The sequence below is a fragment of the Rhinolophus ferrumequinum genome, chromosome 8 (assembly GCF_004115265.2).
Source record: "Rhinolophus ferrumequinum isolate MPI-CBG mRhiFer1 chromosome 8, mRhiFer1_v1.p, whole genome shotgun sequence".
Classification (NCBI taxonomy): domain Eukaryota; kingdom Metazoa; phylum Chordata; class Mammalia; order Chiroptera; family Rhinolophidae; genus Rhinolophus; species Rhinolophus ferrumequinum.
The window spans coordinates 13,205,511-13,211,510 of NC_046291.1; the positions used below are offsets into that span (position 1 = coordinate 13,205,511).

The 6,000-nt window shown below is 45.9% G+C and overlaps 1 protein-coding gene across 2 annotated transcripts in view; it reads right to left on the reverse strand.

Moving 5' to 3' along the window:
* ACSL3 (acyl-CoA synthetase long chain family member 3) overlaps positions 1–3,128 on the reverse strand; it is a 65,854-nt gene extending 62,726 nt beyond the window's left edge. For both annotated transcript variants that reach the window (XM_033112345.1, XM_033112344.1), the window contains exon 1: positions 2,870–3,128. The gene's annotated coding sequence lies outside the window, so the exon portion shown is untranslated. The remainder of the gene's footprint in view (positions 1–2,869) is intronic.
* Between the last annotated feature and the right edge of the window lie 2,872 nt (positions 3,129–6,000).

Consider the following 6,000-nt stretch of genomic DNA (forward strand, 5'->3'; position numbering starts at 1 on the left):
AAGAAGGAAAAAGAGAAAAAATGCTTGCTGGGGTGAATTGTTCTAAAAAAGACTTATGTCATAAGTGAGCTAAAATTGCGCTGATTTGTATAGAAATTTAACAGTTCTTGGCAATTTTTTGGAAATTGTTCAGGGCTCAATAATAAGGTACTGATTCGTATCAGGTCAGTTACAGGCCTGTCTTCTATTACTGCTGAAGAAGTGTCCCTCCTTCCAGCTTGTGCTTTGGCTCCCATCCGCTCCCATCCTCTCAGGAACTTTGCACTAACAAGTAACACTTCTCTCATCTGTATTCAACCACTCCCTCTCAACACACACCTTCCCTACTGCATTTGAACATGCTGACACCAAAACTCTCGGAAGCAGTTTCCTTGCTTTCTGTCTCCATTTCTCCTTACCTTCCGCTCACTTCTGCTCCCCTCCCCACCCCTACCACCACATCAATCTCCTGGGAAGGTCACCCATGATCTCTGAGGTGCAAAATCCAAAGGATGGTACTCAATTTTCCTCCCACAGGAGCACTACACAGTATTGACCGCTTCCCCCGTTGGCTGCAAGGACACCTGCTTCTGGTTGTCCTCTGACTTCCCTGGCCACTCCTCCCATCTCCTTTGCAAGCTCAGCTTCCTCTCCCCTGCTCCATGCCAGGCTTCCTCCAGTTCTTACTCCAGTCTCTGCATAAGCAATCTCAGCCAGGCCCATGGTTTCAGCCATCACCTCCACATTGAGGAATCCAAAATGGTAAACTAGTAATCACTCAACATCTCCTCCCATCCCATCTACTACTAATCACCGTATCTGGCAATTATACCTCTATAGCTCCATTTTTCTGCTCATGATATTAGGTTCTTATGAGGATCAAAATGGGCTAACATGATAGTACTTTGGAAAAAGGGGAAAAAAAACACTTAAATCTGAGTACTGGTAGTGATTAAATTGAAATCTTCAAAGTAAGGACTTTCTCAAGTTCATCTTTTTGTTTGTTCCACAAGGCAGACCCAGTACAGTGCTTTGCATGCAGGTGGCCTTCCGTAAATGTACTGCAATGAATTCCTGTATCAGCTGAATATTCCTGTATTCAACTGAAATATTCACCTATTCAACAGTCTGTATTTCCCAAATCATGTCATCATTTTCATCTCCTAAGAGGTGAAAATCTTAAATCACTCTGTAAACAACACTGGATACTATAGATAATTACCATGCTGCTTACCTAAAGTTAGAAAAACCTGTCACCTTTTTCGGCCTGGCTTTCCTGAAAACATCCACTCCCATCTTCAAGTCCAAATCTCACATAAAGATTTTTGCTTCCCAACAGTTCATTTTGAGAGGGGAAAATTTAAGCATTATAGGAATATGCAAGCCCTACACCCAACAACACTGTCATTCTACAGAACCAACCCTTTTTGTAAAAGGGAGAAACCAGGAAAAGTCTAAAGAGAAAAGGCCAGAGTGACTACAGAAGGCTTACTCATCCCTAAGGGTGAGAAGTGCACAGGAAAATGACAGAAAATAGAAGAATAAAGTCTGTGCAACAGACTCCCATGTCTCACCTCTTCCCAGTTATAACCTAATCTGCTTTCAGGAGCAGCTCAACAGCACCCTTCAACTCTCGGAACTAAACTGGGGAAAACAAAGAAGGTTGTAATGATCATGAAAGATGGTATCATCAAACCACAGTTCTCCTGGCCACCCAAACAAAAATCCACTGTGGCAACTATTCAGCCAGCCACCAAGGAGAGGCAGCATAATACAGTGGTTAAGAGGTGAGAACTCGGGGTTTTTAAACAGGCCACTCTGACTCCAGGCTTTTCCTGAGGTTTCTCCAGACTGCAGTTTCTCCAGCTGTAAAATGGGAACAACCACTGCCCTAGAGGGTTGTTAACAGTGTAAAGATACCATGTATAAAGCTCTTAGTACAGTGCCTGGCATGTATTAAATCCTCAATAAATGTCAGCTATTTGTCACTTTATTCATCTGTAATCACTTTCACGAGGCCTATTCCCTCGCTAGCTTCCATACCATTTTAAAGATGTCGTTCTACCCTTTCTATTTTTTAGGGCCATATATTTAGTAGCGGAGAGCTCATGTTTTAAAACCAGACTGGACAAACCAATTCAATGTCTCCGCCCCTCAGGTTCCTCATCTAAGAAACGGGCCTGATAATACCTTCCCCATAGGATTGCGGGTAGTAAGCGCGCCCTCCGTGCTACACAATCTATTATTGGTATATGATTTAAACGCACCTGGGGAAAAGTGAACCTTCAACTCTCAACCCCCAAAATTCAGTCAGTCTTAATCGCAGTCTCACCACCACAGATCGTGGCTAAAACAAATACCAAGGTCGACCCCTCTCACACACCCTATTTCTTCTCCTACTCCGCATCAAGACACGCCCGCGGGCAACTCCAGCATGGTTTTCCGAAATCGCAGGGCTCAGTTTCCTCCCAGGGATCGCGTCAGAGCCGATCTAATCCAAGTTGCCAGGCCCCCACCCCGCCCCCAAAGCGCCAGGAGACCCCGTGCATCCTTCCTCCCCCGGATAGCGCGGCGTCTCCCGCTGCGGTTCCCCCAGCTCACGTGGGCCATTCGGCCGAGGCCCCACGTCACCCGCTTCCCGGACCCCACCGCGGCGCCTCCCACCCTGCCTGGCAGGTTCTCCCCATGCCGCCGGCCGGCCCGAAACCCCGCGGCCGCCTGCGCACACACCCCCGGTGCCGGGCTCGGTGGCCACGTCGGGGACCCGGGGCTCCCAGGACGGCCGCGTCCCTCCCCCAGGCAGGAGCAAATCTCCGGCCCAGGCTGGCAGCACGCGGAGGCCGCGCCGCCAACCGGTCCCCGCCTCTCCCACAACGGGCGCCGCACTCACCGCGACGCCGGGGCCCCGGTTCCTGCGGCCTCGGGCCCACGCAGGCCTGGCTGCACCCCAGAGCATTCACGACCCGCGCCGCCTCCTAAAGACTCTGACGCAGCCGCCGCGGCCGCACTGCGAGGGGGCCACCGTCTGCTGCCCCGTCTGCCGCTGCCGCCGCCGCCTCGTCCCAGCCCCGGCCGCGGCGACAACTGCAGCGCACCTCCCCGGCGCCGGCAGACCAGCGTCTGTTGAGCCGAACCGCCCGGGACTCGCTCCCCCGGCCGGCGCTCGTTGCATATGCAGAGAGGACGCCGCCCATTGGCCCGCGGGCGGTGGCGCGTGCGGGGCTGGGCCTATCGAATTCCAGCCGGGGAGCGCGGCGCAGGCGGCCGGGGGCGGAGCGGGGTTACTATGGGTCATTCGGCCTCAGCCGCTGTGCAGGGGACCTAGCCGCAGCCGGCGCGGGGCGGGGACGGGTTCGGCCGGGAGGGACAGGTCCGCGGCCGCAGGAGAAGGGGAGCCGGGCTCTGAGGCAGCTACGTGGGCAGAGGAGCCAGGTCCAGCAGGGTCTGAAGAAGAGCTGTCTCTCCAGGGGAAACAGATCAACCCTCCAAAAAAGAACTGCAAACACAGTTATGGCTGTAATGTATAAGTGTTAATCTAAATCCTGAAATAATATGTATTATTTTCATTCTTAACTACATTGGTTATTCCGTTCTTGCACAAATTTCTGTCATTTTGTCAAAATGATTTGTAGAAATTCCAGAAGGGAGAGGAGCTCAAAAATTCAAAGCATATTCCTTTATTATTTCTCCTTTTTGGTCTTCACCTGACCCAGCAAATAACCCATCCTCCCTAAATTCACTCACTATTTATGCAAGATTGACACTTGTTTTCAAAGGATAAGGTTTACTCCAAATTATTGTTTTGAGACGTTCTTATAAATCTAAAAGTGTTTATTTTAAAGAGTTTGCCATTGGATCTCATTTTAGACACTATGGAAAGGAAAAAAGATATCGAGGACGGGTAGATTTCCTCCCCACAAGCATAAAAACAGAAACCAAAACACAAAAGACTAAAACGACAATTATAGTGCACTGTAAGAAAAAAGAGCTTCATTATCGTAGTAGTAGTAGGATTGGGCTTTTTTTTAATTTAACATATTATTTAGTTGGCCTATGAATAAAGTTATAACATTAAATCAGGTTTGATACCACAGGAAATAAAATAAATCTGGAGGGTTTTTATTTTGGTTTTAGGTACCGTAATGAAGGAGCTAGAAATAGTAGTTACTTGACTAGAAATTCTCGCTGAGATGCAAACTTTGTTAAGTAGGTGAAAGTTGACGGTCATGAGCCAGCCTAAGCCTTCAGGGGCTCATTTCCCTGGAGAATCTCAATCGGGGAAGCCGCCTGAACTTGAACTAGGTGGAGTGATGATACACAGAGCAAACCAAGCTCACTCATCTTGGGTCCCAAGCCAATTTAGCTCCGTAAAAGAATGGATACCTGACTTAGGCAACCTGTTCTTCCACAACAAAATGCGATGCTCGCTAATCTAAACGCTATCAAAGGATACACCCTGAAGATAAATGGAATGCAGAATTTCTTATCTTCACAGCCTACTATCATTCTACATGCAGAGGGAAGTATATTTTAAAAGTGATAGTTCCAAAACTAGGAAAAGCCTCTAGAAAAATAAGTAATTACCAAGGGACAAAATCTTATTGAATCTTATTTTTCCATCAATAAGCATAAAGCAGATGAGTCGAATTCCAGCAACATCTTATCATTTTTCATTATTTCTTTCTTTTTTCATCATCTCTATATTATAAAATACGGTGTGTGTATATATATGAATACATATATACACATACACATATACATATATATGACATTTTTTAAAGAAAATATTCCTTGGAATTAAAATCCTAAATTCTTATCTTGTTTGCTTAGGCTAAACAGAAATGTAGTATTTTTAGATTGTAGGTGTTTTGTTTTTTAAATAAAATAACACATGCCTAGTTGCTTTTCTTTTAGAAAGGGTTTCAGTGTATTTTTATTTTTATTTAGAGCTTTCGAGAGTTCTGGAATCTGGCTACATTTTCCTTCTTTTTAGAAAAATTCAATTCAGAAACTGTAATGGCCAACTAAATGAAAATATCCAGCAGTTCCTTTTATAGTTTTGTTATTTCAGAAGCACTGAGGCGAAGTGCCTTTGTAATTCTCATGAATACCTAATGATCTGTTTCGTTTTAAGGGTCGAAGAAATAGTCTGTTACTGTATAGCAAATTACTGCTAGCATTTTCCATAACCATTATAATGTACAACCAGGAGGAGCTGTTATTTAAAAGTTTAACAGAAACTTTTTTGTTCTTTCATTTCTGGTGGACTGGGGGTTGGAAGCAGAGAGAGCTAAGGTGGCAAATGATACTGTGTTTTAGTTAAGATGGCTCTGGCTGCAAGGAGCAGAACATTCAACAAAAACCAACTTAAACTATGACATTTGACCTCACATGAAGATAATACAAGAAGCAGGGCAAGTCCAAGATGGATTAGGGACTCTGCCATGTCACTGAGGACCTGAGCTTTTAAGCGTCTTTCATTCTGTCAGTTCTTTTTGCTGACACTGAAAAAATCAAAGGTGAGCAAGCTGATTAATATGCAAGCAGGGTTTATTAGTGATACATTCTAAGGGAAAAGAATGGACCTAGCAGAGGTACCGTGTTTCCCCGAAAATAAGACCTAACTGGAAAATAAGCCCTAGCATGATTTTTCAGGATGACATCCCCTGACCATAAACCCTATTGCATCTTTGGAGCAAAAATTAATATAAGACCTGGTCTTATTTTTGGGGAAACACGGTAGGAGAGAGAGGCATAGGCTCCCAGTATTAGTGATGCGTTCTCAGGAAAGAGACAGGGCCCAGCCTAGGTGAGAGAGAGAAAGAGAGAGAGAGAGAGAGAGAGAGAGAGAGAGAGAGAGAGAGAGAGAGAGAGAGAGAGAGAGAGAGAGAGAGAGAGAGAGAGATAGTGTCCTGAGGACTTACAGTTTGCTGGGTGGGGTGAGGGAGTTTCATGTTGATTTGATGGGAAAAGTGGGTGCATGCTCTTCCACAGGAGGATGTCACCTCCTAAGATGAGTGG